The 15,153-nt window shown below is 34.3% G+C and overlaps 2 long non-coding RNA genes and 1 pseudogene across 2 annotated transcripts; 2 read left to right on the forward strand and 1 right to left on the reverse strand.

Annotated features, from left to right (window-relative positions):
* Positions 1 to 974: 974 nt before the first annotated feature.
* Positions 975 to 1,073, forward strand: LOC132275586 (small nucleolar RNA R71; annotated as a pseudogene).
* Positions 1,074 to 2,232: 1,159 nt separating this feature from the next.
* LOC132274220 (uncharacterized) lies at positions 2,233 to 12,539 on the reverse strand. The gene is made up of 5 exons (XR_009470359.1): positions 12,252 to 12,539; positions 11,916 to 12,021; positions 7,272 to 7,334; positions 7,039 to 7,106; positions 2,233 to 2,558 (listed from the first exon to the last, which is right to left on the reverse strand). It is a non-coding gene; the product is annotated as an uncharacterized LOC132274220 (long non-coding RNA).
* LOC132274221 (uncharacterized) lies at positions 9,824 to 11,500 on the forward strand. The gene is made up of 3 exons (XR_009470360.1): positions 9,824 to 9,878; positions 10,910 to 10,982; positions 11,461 to 11,500. It is a non-coding gene; the product is annotated as an uncharacterized LOC132274221 (long non-coding RNA).
* Positions 12,540 to 15,153: the final 2,614 nt, after the last annotated feature.

The following is a 15,153-nucleotide window of genomic DNA, read 5'->3' on the forward strand; positions in this document are numbered from 1 at the left end:
GGACATTTCAACTTGATTGTCCACAACCCTACCACTCCGCAAGGTAGTCACCGCAATTAACATGTTCAATGGTGTGGCCTTCCGATGAAGAATCGGTTTCCACAACACATTGTTGCTTAGGTGGGGCATTTATAGGCATCTTTCCTTACTTTCTTGCATTGAGAGTGCTTGCTATCTGCCCTACTTGGGTTTCTAGCTTCGCAATAGATTGAGAGTGAGAATGAAACAATTGTGTGTTAGCCTCTAAAGTGCCCAAAGCATTTAAAACTTTTTCTTTAAAGGTGGGACTTCTAGTATTTCCTTGGGAATAAGATTGGTTGGGAAAATGAGAATTAGCAAATTGATTCCCTTGTGATTGATAAGGTCTATAACCTTGGGATCCTTGGTTTTGAGGTGGAGGTGGAATGTACTTCTCTTGAAAACCGCCTTGGGAAGGGTTTGATTCCTCTCCTTGGCTTTTCAAAGAGAAATTCGGATGATACCTCCAACTTGGATTATAGTGAGTACCATAAGAATTGTTCCCTTGGTTCACAAAAGCTGCATTGAATTGTTCATTAGGGTCATTTTGCACTTGTCCATAAGGACAATGAGAAGTAGAATGAAGAACACTAGAACAAGTCATACATATTTCATTTGATGCACGATGAGAATGGTTAGGGAAGGAAAATACTTGGTTTGCCGAGTTTTGGTTAATCAAAAATTGATCAAACCTTTGAGATAAAGACTTCATTTCGGCGGCTATTTCATTTGAATGGTCGACTTGATATAAGCCAACACTCTTCCTACCTTGTGAATTTCTACCATTCTTGGATGATAATGTTCTATGTAAAGAATTTTCACTCATGCTCTCATAGAGACGCCACACGTCATCCTCATGTCTGTCAATGTATGAGCCACCCATGGAAGCATCAACCATGCCCTTATAGTTGTTCGATAAGCTCTCAAAGAAATATTGAACTAATTGCCATTTGGGCATGTCATGATGTGGACACTTCCTAAGTAATTCATTGAAGCGTTTCCATGCCTCATGAAACGTTTCTCCATCCCTATGTGAAAATTCTTGAATTGAGGTTCTTGTGGCATTGGTCTTAGAAATCGGATAGTACTTCTTCAAGAACTCTTGTTGCATTTCTGCCCAAGAAGTGATTGAAAAAGGCCTAAGATTATTAAACCAATATTTTGCCTTGTCTTTTAAGGTGAATGGAAAAAGTTTGAGTCTTAAAACCTCTTCCGACATGTTCGTATATTTTACGGTGGAACATACTTCAAGAAACTCATCCAAATGCTTGTAAGGTTCTTCACTTGGAAGTCCATGATAGTTAGGAAGCATTTGAATGGTTTATGACTTAATTTCATAATGATGTGCTCTAAATGGAGGCAATTGGATGCATATAGGTGCATTATACTCATTAGGCACATAATGGTCTCTTAAAATAAGAGGTGGATTAGCTACTTGAGGTGCAACATGACACTACAAGAAAAAATGACTTCTACGAGGGGCCAAAAACGCCGTGGAAACCTATTCACGGCGCATTCTAGGCCCTCGTGTATGAGGGTTCTGTAAATAATCAATTTTTTTACGAGAAAAAATCTATTTCGTAAAAAAATAATAGATTCGCCGTAGAAAATAATTTCGTTTATATATATTAAACTTATTTACGGCATAGATATTTTCCTGTTAATAATTAATTTACGAGGCACCCGTGCATGCCGTAGAAAAGTTTTCTACGGCAAATTGTAACTACCGTAAATAATCTTACTTACGAGGTTTCTACGACGAATCATAACTGCCCGTAAATAATCTCACGAGGTTCCAACGCATGCTGTAGAAAAGTTTTCTACGGCGAATTGTAACTGCTCGTAAATAATCTCACGAGGTTCCGACGCGGGCCATAGAAAAGTTTTCTACGGCGAGTTGTAACTACCCGTAAATAATCTCACGAGGTACAGAAACATGCCGTAGAAAAGTTTTCTACTGCAAATTTTAACTACCCATAAATAATCTCACGAGGCATTGAACCGTGCCGTAGAAAAGTTTTCTACGGCAAATTTTAGGTACCCATATTTAATATAAACCATCCTCATGACTTACCATGTATGCCGTAGAAAAGTTATTTAGGAGGATTTTGACTTATTTACGGGATTTCAAGCTCCCCGTAAAAAATATATATATATTTTTTTTATAAATAAAACACCTTTAATTAATATCATTTAATTATCCACTACCTATAATTCACATAACTTTCAGCTATAATTCAATTCAGAAAACATACATATCCCATAAAATATATCAAAAGAGTTAAAACATTTTTACAATTCATACATTTTTACAATTCATCATAATCAATGTACCAAAACAATTCAACATTTATCAATGTTCCAAAAAAGGAAGTAAATCCATTTGCCAAGAAAATCATCAATTTCTTAACACTTCTGTTGAAAAATTGATAAACCTTCAAACACTTGAGTTTCAGTCTGCACTTGTTAAAAAACCACCTCACTGTACAAAATCCAAGGAAGTAGCTGCAAAATCCACGATACGAAATCCAAAAAAGTAGCTGCATCACACAAGTCTCAAATTCAAAATATTAATAAAAAAGGGAAATAACAAGATTATCATTTATGAATCAAACACAAACATTTTGCTAAGAATTTCTTCCTTAGATCTGCCAAAAATATTTCAAGTTGATAATTTTCCTTAATTGAATACTAGATTTTTGCAAGAATGTATGAGAACAGATAATATCATAATCTCTTTATATTCATGAACACTACAATATCATAATATATAGTCTCTTTATCTCATGATTATGAGCAAATCTAAAACATTCTTGTTGGAGTTAATTGTTGCATGACCCATTTTGGAGCAGATTCATCATTTAATAGAATTTGAACTTCTAATTTTGTTTGTAGCAGTGTCAACATAATGATTCCAGGGATTTCAAATTTGTTGAACCAGAAGTGGCGCCTTGTCATCTGTCTATTTGTCTTCAAGAAATTGAAATTACTGGATTTCTGGGCAGAGATGTGATCTAGAGCAGAAGCTGATACAGTATTTTATGGGAAATGCTAAAGTATTGCGAAAGATGATAATTAATCCTTGCAATTCCGGATGAATTGCAAGAGGGGGAGTTTTTTTTTTATATGAACTGCTGGTGTGGTTCAGAGGGTTTCAGTAACATTAGACCCGAGCACGTACCTAATTCTGTATCAAATTGGCAAGAACTCTTCCTCTATAATTTAGCATTTCCCTTTTCTTTTGTTAATAGTCTTATGTATGTAGTTGTCGCATGTACTTTATCATTTAGTTGCAATGATCAATACAATGTCTCTTACAACAGCAATTTTGTAGGTTTACTTCAATTCCGATTCTAAACCATTTTGAGAAAAACATATTAGGTGTGCGTTTTAGGCATCAAATTGGAAGAGCTCTTATTATAGGCATCATCCATGAGAGTACATTTGTTGAATTTGTAGGGTATGTTTATATATTTACATTATATATTGTGGGGTGAATTGCTTTGTAAAGAAGGTAGGTGGAATGAGTTGTATAGACCACAAGTAATTGTTACATAATCATTTAATTCATTCATCGTTAAGTACTGGATTGAGTTATCAAGTAAGACCGAAATTTTATTGTTGTTGCTTCACTTCCACAATATATAATTCACTATCCAACCACAAGATGACATATGGACGTTATACAATAAAGAATTAAGCTAGGTTATGTTGTTGTTGTGGGGACAAACATGTATGGTGGAAATGATAGTTGTTGTAGTGTTCGATAGACAAAACGGCTAATTAATTGACAAGGTAGCTGGGGTTGCTTTCAACTTTAGATTGTTTATTACGTGTGGATGGGGCGCAAATGGTAGGTATATTGCACAACTTATTGTCCTTAATCATTAATCAACACTTGAGCTTTGCTTTGTAACCATAATTAAAGCTAACTACATCTGGCCCACGAATCTGAAAGCTGCTGGGAACTAAGATATTCGACCTTAATACATGCATTGTCTTTTTTTTTTTCTTTTTTCTTTTTATTTCACTTGCATATAAATATACTGTGTGTATATGTGTGCACCTTTATGGCGAGTTTATCATGAACTTATTTGGCCATACTATGTCTCACAGTATATATATACTTTTATGAGTGCGGACGTGGCAGGACTATCAAAACCAAATTTGCTGCTAAGTTTGTCTTGGGTGAACTAATTAGAGAGGAAATCAAATATTCTTGAGTTATACAGGCAACTAGAAGCATATGAAGCATGTACGTATTGTAATATGTTTATCCGAGACATATTTCTATTTTACAGAGAGTGTAGTCCATGCAGGTCCTTAATGACATGCAAGAAGTCAGGTTAATTTGCTTTGAAACAGACAGTTAGGGCCCTATAATCTCTCTTTTGATAGCTTGTCCCAATGAACTTTCAAAATATAATACGCATATACAGTATTATATTCATGTCTATATTCATTATTTTAATGCATGTGACTTGATGTATCCCTAGAATTCTTAGATGACCCCAGATTTGTATGTTTATCTTCACAGGCTGAAAGAAGGGGGAGACTTGGGTTGCCTCCAGAAGGTCCTGCATCTTTAAAATCTACCACACCTATAATGCAGGAAGAAAAGGTTTGGATATTTGATATCATATTTATTTATTCAAAGATTACAGCAGTCCGATAGAACTTGAATTGTTATAAGTGTTCTCCCATTTTGTAGAACTCGGTGCCAGTTTGGTCTGCTACGTTGCCTTCTATTGCTACAAAAGCAGAGTTCATGAGAGACTGTTTAAGATCTCTCAAGCGCAACCACATGGTAAATGATTTTGTTTTGTGTCATGTCATGGTAGCTTGTAGTAAGATAATCATGAGTCTGAAAATATAAACGAATAGACTGCTTGTTGTTGCTACAGTGACATGGTAGCATAAATTGATATAGAATGATAAAGAGGTAGTCGTAAGTTTTCTAAATATTGAACCTTTTTCTCATTGCAGTATATAATGCTTGTACTTCTCAGGGAGAGGTTACTTTTGTTGTAACTGTATAACCTTCTTATAACTTTTGTTATGAACATTTTACCTTCATTGCTTATCTGGCATGCTTGTTAGAAATTAAATGGGTGTTCATTTCTATGAATAAATTTAAGCTTATGTGTATACAGAAAATCCTATTTTAGAGGGTGTTAGGATAAAATCACTCAGAATAGGACAATGATCATTAGCAGAAAGGTGCTTTTGATTCAAAGTAAACGTGCAACATCCTTTATTATTTTGCAACTTTGTTTTATATACGTATTACTTTCTATGAGCCCCCTCCCTCTTTTTTTGTTGGATCTAGGATGATGATGTGAAAGCGAAGAGGGCATTCCACAAACTCTTTTGATATATGTCAGAAATGTTGCAAATAATCCTAATGAGGAAAAATTTTGGAAGATCCGACTATATAATCCAGCCTTCAAGGTAAGTCTCTCATTTTATAGATTTTGTTGATAAAAATGATGCAGAAATAATCTGCCCTCTGAAAGGTTCAAATATCCAGTAGGTGGGAAATCTAAGGTTGGTACTAGACGCGAATTTTCTCCAACTTTTTTTCTGACCATTTGGCCAACTCTTAGTTGACAATGTATTTTGGAGTTCCAAAATATAGCAAAAGAAAAAGAAGATAGAGGGATGGATGGATGGATCTCTAATATGGATCTCTAATATGCCCCCAACATTGTGCCTCAATTCAATAGTGAATCCAATATTCCTTCAAGGGAAAGAACAGGGAGGGTCACTAAAATTCTAAAATAATGCATAGATATAGACATATATATGCATGTGTACCACATATAATTACCATTATCAATAAAAAGTAGTTTCCTTTTTTGGAAAAAATATCACAAAATGTTTCTATTTGTTTAATTTTTTTAAATGCTAAAACCTTGGAAAATATTTTTACATCCAAAAGACCCAATAATTGATTTATTTTATCCTAAAAGCTCAATCGTTGAGTTACTGTTAGCATGCACATAAAAAATTTGACAAAAATGTCCCTTCCATGTGTCTACATTTTCAACACATAAGATGCACCGTTTAAATGACCCTTTCCTCTTGTGCTGCCTCTGGATACCAGTAAAATCTTTAATTTATAGAAAATCTAATGGGTTTTTCTATTATATGTGTAGGTATAACTACACACACGTAAAGATAAACTACCCCACCTGCCTAATCCCTTCATTATCTTGTTTTAATCAGTAATAGCTCTGAGAGTCAAACCTACATAGCGTTACCATGCACCAATCGTTGACCCATACATATAAAGGAATAAGTATATAACTGCTGACCATCATCCCTAGCTTTTTCCTCAAACCATCATAATTGATGTAGAGTTTGTAAATAGTTTGCTCTCTTAGATTGATAAATTTGAGGATCCATTTAAGCTAATCTAGCTCCTGGCTTGTTCATTATTCATGATGGACAATCAATTGCTTCTGGGACTTTTGGGCAAGTGATTGTTTAATACTTACTGTTGCACCAAGCAGTGACTCTTTACTAAGTTTACGAAGTTCTGCCAAATTAATGGAATTTTCTGTTTCATAACAAACTAACGGATTAATTTGTGCTCTAAATAACAGGAAAGAGTTGGGAAATTGAAAGAAGGTATTGAGTTTCTTGAGCATTGTGGGTTCGTGAGAGATGAAGGAGGTGAATTTTTATTTTTTCCTAGGGACAAGGCTGACATGTGATCTGTGAATTGCCAAGGTGATTACAAATAATCTACCAAAACAAGTGAATTAACAACATATCAACAACTTCTCCTCCACAACAATCAATCAAAACCTTCACATACGATGATCCCATACTCCCATGCCTTCAACATTTTAAAACAAGAAATAAAAATGGCCTCTACACAGGCCGATGTACCAATAAGGTAATAAAGTTCAAGATACACTGCAAAATTGGTCACTTAAAGGCACGTGACCCCCCTAAGTATGAGTATAAAAAGCATCAAAATTGTGCAATCATAAAAGAAGTATAGTATTTGACCTTTGTTGTAGACTGAAATCATAGAAATTCTGATTCTTCAGCTACTAATGAACTGGTGATAATCAATCCTGTCAGAAAAAAAATATTTCAAAAATGTACTTTTATAAGTACACTCCACTACATATAATACTTTGGATCAACTCTATAAAATTAAAGCTTTAACATTTAATTAAACATAATTTTTGTGTAAACCATATTAACTTTTATAAGTACAATCCACTACATATAATAACCTGTAAGTCGTGTGCATCCATTCTTTATCCATCACTATTTGCTTAATTATTTTGTCGAGTAACCTATCACAAAAGATAAAAAAAAATTTGTCAAAATTCTAGGAAGAAGAATATATAACTATATTCATGATAATGTGAATAAAGGAAGAAAGGTTCTTTTCAAAGAGTAAGTTGGTAATGAAATAACTCTTCTCTCAGATTGTAGAACAAAAAATTGATATATAGTATAAATCTTATTAGCACTTAACTTTATTAGGTAGTTTATATATGCATTTTGTATTGAAAAGGCAGAAAGGGGTCTTTGCTATGTTTGATCATTCCTGGTAGAAGATATCAAAAATCTGGAGTTCAACAACAATCCCCTATTATACGTTATTAAAGCTTCTCAAATTGCAGGGCAGATTTTTTGAATGTGTCATATTCTCTTGGTGTTCGTTGCAAGACATGCTGCAAATGTCTAGTCTTTGAACATTGGCTTGCTAAAGATCATCTGCTTGGTTTAAATAGAAGGGGCTGTTGTGTTTTTCTTCAGCATTTCTATGTGGTTTCGCCTTTCATTTATTATTTCAGCCTATCTTGTCTTTTAACATATTAATAGGCCATATCTTATTGACGACCAATAATACATCAAGCTTGCATTCAAGCTAGGAAATACTCTAGTCCATATAATTCTATGAAAGAAAATTTTAAATCCTTTTCATGGTCATTGGCCAACTGCAAACATAATTAAAAGACAAGGGCTATAATGATAGAGGAAAAGGAGGAACCAAAAGCAAATCCAGGAAGATAACTTAATTTCTTTTAGCAACAATGATATATATCTCTCGGATGATCCATTCAGCGCTGTTGATGCACACACCGCAACCAGTTTATTTAATGTAACTACAATCCTCATCTCACCAATTTATACTACAGCCACATTTGTTTTTAAGTTAAAAGCTAATTAAAACATGTTATGGTCAGGAATATGTCATGGGAGCTCTGGCAGGAAAGACAGTATTACTCGTGACTAACCAAGTTCACTTCCTTTCTACATTTGATTTTATTTTGGTAAGTAATTTAATCATTACCACTCTCCATTATCCTTCTGCAACAGTAATTCTTTTATATTCAAAAGTATAGCAAACTTCCATTTCCTTTATACGTGTTTCCAATAATTTGATACCTAAACCCATGTCCAGAATCAGTTCTTCTAAGCAAGAATTTGAAAAGAAAATAATATCATTATGTTGAAAGTTGATATATGAAGGGAAAATCCTGGAAGCGGCTACCTATTATCAGTTGTTGGCTTCTAGTCAAGAATTTCAGAACCTTGTGAATACTCACATTCACACTGCAAGTTCCAAGAGAAACACTCAATACAGTACGTCTCAAAGGCCTAAAACCCTCAAAGAAGAGATCCAGAAAGTTTACACTCAGGAACAGTTGGACGCAATAGTAGGAGATCAGTTAATTAAGCAAGAGGAAATAGAAAAAGGAGATACCAGTCTGAAGCCTTACAATATCTGAGACACAACAAGGGATTCTTGTACCTCTCCCTGGCAGTTATAGCCCACATTATATATATTGTTGGGCAGTTTGCTCAAAATCTTTGTTTGGCTGCTGAGGTATAGGATCCTAGTACAAGCAGATTGAAGCTAGAAAGTTTCAATCGCTATTTGTTTTCTGCTTCCTTACATCGGGAACTAAGCAAAGGAGTGCGTTGCAATTAAACTTTCGTTTTCTTATATTTTCCTGTTGTTTTAGATGATATTGTATGCGCTTTGATACGCCCAAATATGTCATTATCCAAGATTTCTAGAAAAACCAATTTTTTGCCTTACTTCAACAGAACTCTACATCATGTTCTTTACAAATCAAGGTAATGCACATTCATAAATGTCAATATAGAAATTTCCATTTCAATATGCTTTCAATAATATGTGTGTCTCTATTTAGTACCCATGTGTATATGTATATGTATGTTATAATTTAAGAGCTTTTTTTGTGTGTATGATATGAGTCTCTATTTACTATCCATGTGTATATATGTACATGTGTATGTATGTATGTGTATGTTATAATTTAAAAGCCTTTTTTTGTCTCCTGAATTGGTACATGTAGATGAAACTATTGTTCTTGATGTAGGTACTTAACTGAAGCTCTATGGATGAATTGTAATTCTCTTGGAATTAATAGTACTAGATATGGGATTACAAGACGTGAATTTAGTACGGGGTAGCTTGATAAGCCTGGTCGATATTCATCTTTAAGAACTTGGTGTTTGAGGAGGTCATATTATTTGCTTGATTTTCAGCACCAATATGCTACTCATACAGCTACTGAAAAGAAATCACAGAAGATGCTTTTGTACCTAACAGGATTGGTATTCCCAATGGTGGGGTGCACTTATGCAGCGGTTCCTCTATATAGGAGGTTCTGCCAAGCTACTAGGTATGGGGGTACTGTTCAATGCCGTGAGGTGAGGCAATCTCTATAAGTTTTGTCATTTTGGTAGTTAATTTCTTTTCCCAACCTTTTTCTGAGCAATAAAACCAAAGCATATTGTTTTTAGAGTGTTGAAGAAAAGATTTCTCGGCATGCTCAAGATGGAACAATCACCACCAGGTATGTTTTTAAAATTTTACTTCTTAAATAAGACAGCTTTATATTGTTTCCATTATTCAAAGCATGAATTCTCCAGCGTTGATTCGAATTAAATCTCTAGACTGAAACTATTTATTTCGGTTTGTTTATGATTAGTTTAATGAAAACTTTTGCACTTATGAATCACTGATTTTCAAGGTAGCATATCTCTATTCTTTGGAATGATTCTCTTACAGTACGTGGAACAAAAGTGCTTTTGATGTTCCAATGAGTGAAAGAGCTTAGTAATTCTGTTTAGGAGGGAAAGTGGAAATAAGTGGAGGGATTCGAGGGAAGAAAAATACAAGCTGGGATTAGAACAATAATCCCTCCTTTGGGAGTTCTTTATGGAAAGAAAACAAGAGAAATGGGAGGAAATGAACACCTCTGGCCTATCAATTTTTGTTTTCCCCCATCTCCAAAGATTGGTAGAAATGGAGGGAAAGTAAACTGAATTAGTAATTACCCATTTTATTCCTTGTTCTAGAAGAAGTGAGTTCCTATTTTATCCTTTATTTTAACAAAAGAAAATGTTCTTTTCTTTCTTTTATTTTCTCTTCTTATAAATTCTTAATCAAGGAAATAGATCATCATCTTTTCTTCCTTCTTTTTCTCTCATGAAATTACCAAATAAAGGGAGGGTTATCACCTTCTCATCCCTTCTTAGCTCACGTACAATCGGGAGCTTTTAGAAGTGAATTGAAACAAACAAGACATGAGTACTCTTTTGGAAGTCAGTCTCGAGCAGTTGCTCAAAATCTGATACATCAACCATATCACTCCATCATAATCGTACAGTAAAGCTCAAAATTAAGCTCATTTTAAACCAGCAAATCGGAGTGAGGTGACTAGTTTCAGGAGTATGCATTGGTTATTTATATCCTAGATTATAATTAGTTTGGTTATCCTTCATTTTTAGAAACATCTAACAAGACCTTGATTAAGGTAATGTATTTTGTTGATTCTTCTTGTACATGTCTTGTTTTGATGCATTCTTGGTATTATTTATACAGGGATATTGTGGTGCAGTTCAATGCTGACGCGGCGGATGGAATGCCTTGGAAGTTTATTCCCACACAACGAGAGGTCCTCTTTCTTCTGTTACACGTCTTATTTTAACATATACATATATGTATGTGAGTCTACGCATGCAAATGTATGTACAGAAAGCTGTAAATGAATGTAGTCATGGTGAATCACAGGATTCTTAAGCTCACCTCGAAAAATTAATGAGCTCAAACTCATAGATAGTCTCAAGGTAGTTTTGACGGAGACAACCTTGGTTCAAGTTCAAGCAGAATGGCTTTTCATTTAGTTTATAGAGTGCTTTTAGCTTACTGAACGTAGCTCAAGTTCATCTCAATAAATTGATTAACCTTTGGCTGGTTATCTCATGAGTGAATCTAGTTGAGAAGATTATGAGCCAAGCTTGAGTAGTTTGGTTCATCTTACAACCCTTTTAATTTCTGAATATATATTTATTCATTTATTTATTTATACAAATCCCTCAAGTGCTCTATGTTGTAATAGGCATTGTATTTTAAAACCATTGATTCTATTGTAGGTAAAGGTGAAGCCGGGAGAAAGTGCCCTTGCATTTTATAACTTCCTTTGATTCATAACTTCAGAACAGAACTAATGTGGGCTATAACTTCCTTTCTACATTTGATTCTATTTTGGTAAGTAATTTAATCATTACCACTCTCTATTATCCTTCTGCAATAAAAATAAACAAATGCTCACATGCTGAATCATTTCAAAAATGGAACACAACAACAACTTAAAAACAAAGAGCTAATCAAGGGACCAGGAGCATTAAAAAAAAAAAACTATTGCAATGATAAATAAATAGAAATGACAAGAACTTTCACCAACCACTTACAATTTACTATTTGTTTTAATTAGTAAATGGTACTTCAAATTACAATTGATCTTGTTTTTGGTTTTAATATTTTGGTTACGTGTTGGATTAATAAAAAATAATAATAAATAAATAAATAAATTACAAAAATGTTGTACCTGGCACTTAATGAAGGGGTTGGTTCTCCCTTCTTGTAACAAAAGCTAGTTCAGGCCAATAAATACAGCAATACCCACCAAGGCTACTTCTTTTCTTCCTCAGAGACTGTAAAGAAAACAAAAACCAATCGGATTTCATAAGTTTGCTTCGGAGAGAGAAACTGAGCAAAAAAAGGCAACACTCCTGTTGGATACCAGAATCGGATGTAACTAATATGATTTATTTTCAAAGTGAGAAGGCTCATATGAAAACAAAAACTCGAATAACATTCTAATTCCTGTAGAACGATGGAAAGGATAAAAGTAACAGAGAGGCAACTGTAACAAGGTACGTACCGTCGTCCATGGTGGCTCTCCTCAACTTCAATTTTTGGTCGCTAGTTGAAAACCCTAACCTCTTCGCTGGTCGGTAACGGAATGATCGACACCGTAGGGAGCCCAATCTGAGAAAGACGAGTTTAGGAAATCAAGCTTTCTTTCCTCAAATTACTGGCATCAACACGGTTGAAATCGATAGATGAGAGATTCGGGTCTCTCTCTTTCCACATTCTGAATCCCCAAGGGTGTGTTTGATAGGGTTGATTTGGAGGGACAGGAGAGAAAAGAAAAAAGAAAAGAGAGGATAGTGTAAGTTTGTGTTTGGGTAATTTAAGTGGAGGAATAGGGAGGGATAAAAAGAGATAGAGAGGGATAGCTATCCCTTCTTATCTCTTATTTTTTTATTTTTCTTTTTCTCTGGTATATATAGCTGTTCGATATAACTAAAAAAACAAAAAATAAACAAATAAAAATAAAAAATAAGCCGGGAAGTGAAAGTTTTCGGTGGGAAGTGAAAAATTTTTGGCGAGAAGTGAAAAAAAATTTATTGCTTATTTACGACGCAAAAAAAACGCCTTAAATGTAAAATTTATTCACGGGCTCTTTAATTTACTCTAAAAAAAACTTAAGTTCACTTTTTCATTTTCTTGTATATATTTTTAAACTGATTTTATTAATAGTTGCTTATTTAAAATTTTGCGAGGAAGTCAAAAAAAAATCTGATTGCTTATCTACGGGGCAAAAAAAATGCCTTAAATGTGAAATTTATTCACGAGCTCTTTAATCCACCGTAAAAGAACTTAAGTTCATTTTATATATATATGTTAAGTGATTTTATTAATAGTTGCTTATTTACAGGGTAAAAAAAATGCCTTAAATGTGAAATTGATCTACGGGGAACTTTTATCCCGTTAAAGATATACAAATAGGCCGTAAATATATCTAAATATTCACGAGCTCTTTAATACGCCGTAAAAATATTTTTCTACGAGGATTCCACTAAATCCTCGTGAAAGCATGTCCTATAATGTAACAATTACGAGGGTTCTTTCATAAACTCCGTAAATGGTAGTAATCATGAGGCAAAATAAAGAAGCCTCGTAAATACCATGTCGTAGAAGCCCACATTTCTTGTAGTGTGAACACTTTGGTTTTGAATTCCTTGATTGATTATGGGAGGTTGTGGAGTATACATTGGCCTTGGCATTCCGTATAGAACTTGGCCTTGTTGTTGTGGTGGTTAATGAGTGAATGGCCTTGGCATGCCTAATGGTATTTGTATGTTCTCATTGTGCACATTGGGATAAAGGATACCTTGTTGGTCTATGTGACCAAGGTCCTCAACATGATTATCATTATGGTCATCCATTGATAGATTGGCTCTATTTGAACTTCCTCTTCCCCTAGGATTTCTAACGATAGATTTAAGATGCAAATCAAGAGGGACAAGAGTTGGTCTCAATGAATGACATCCATGCATGCACAATGCAAAACACAACAAACACAAAGAATGACAAACACTATGCCTTCACAACAATGCAATTAGACTTCTTCCACAAACACTTAATTCATACTCCCATTCTTTAACAACAATGATGCAAGAACAATTAAAAATAAGCCTCCACGCGGGCTGACGATTTAACTAAGGGATTGAGTAAAAAAAGTCTCACAAATGTCCTTTAACACTTCAACTCCAAATTTAAAACTTAGCTTAGCAAATTTTTAGAATTTTTTTTTTTCTTTGCTTGCTTGGATGCTCCTTTGCTTGCTTCCTCTCCAACAATGCACCTTGTCAAATAAGAACAACACAATAAGTAACCCAAAAGAAAAATAAAAATAAAGTAAAGACACGATCAAAAGAGTACTAATCCTAATTGATTCCGCAAATCTGACGTTGCCTAATCAAATCAATCAAATCCCCGGCAACGGCGCCAAAAACTATGGTCGTCGTCCTACCATAAGCTTAAGAGTGTGCGGATTTTAAGGCGAGGGCCAAGAATTTTACATTTATAGAAGCCACTACTACCTTTCACTCTAAATATAGTTACGGCGAGTAGGGATCGTCCCAAGGGATTGTGAGGATCGAGCAATGTCGTGGAATCGTTATTAGGGCTAGTAGGTCGAGTGATCAAACAATTGGTTGGTTGGTTGATTAGATAACAACTAAAATCAACTAAGTGATAACAAAAGAATGCCATTAAGAATAAGTAAGAGAGAAAAAGATCTTGGGGTTTAGAGGTCACCACCAAGCAATGCACTTCTATACCACTGACAAGTGACTAATGAGGGCAAATGGTGTGTTTCAATATTGGTGTGTGTGTGTTTGGTTGATTCAACAAGCAAGGATGTTTAGTTAAACATGTATTGTCTAAACATCATGTGCAAGGCACAATATATCTAAGCAATGAAGCATATATTGTCTAAATAACATGTGAAAGGCACAATAGATCAAAACAAGTCATTAATCATTTCATTAAGTTCACAATCCAAATACAACACAATGTTTGAGACATATGCTACTTGCATTCAAAAGCTTGGATCATCAAACAACAAGCATAAATTGTCCACCCATTTAACACTACACTACAACTACACTACATCTACACTACAAGCATGAAAATAAACTAGGGGAGAGGCACAATCCATCAAGGAATAAGTATGAACCATCAAGAGAATCACAAGAGCATTCATTTAAGCACTATGTTTTGACAATCTCTAAATCTATAGTATCAATACACATAGACATGCATCAATAACACTAAATAAGAGACAAGCACATGAACATCTATTCTAGCATACATAGATATATGGATAGAATGAAATGATCAATTGGAAGCATTAAACCACATAAATTATTGAATAAGCAAGATCAATATATATCAAAGTATCAAAACATCAATTACAACACTAATCCCTCAAT

The sequence above is a fragment of the Cornus florida genome, unplaced genomic scaffold (genome assembly GCF_030987335.1).
Source record: "Cornus florida cultivar Cherokee Brave unplaced genomic scaffold, ASM3098733v1 CherokeeBrave_3.0.0_Hap2_Chr09, whole genome shotgun sequence".
Classification (NCBI taxonomy): domain Eukaryota; kingdom Viridiplantae; phylum Streptophyta; class Magnoliopsida; order Cornales; family Cornaceae; genus Cornus; species Cornus florida.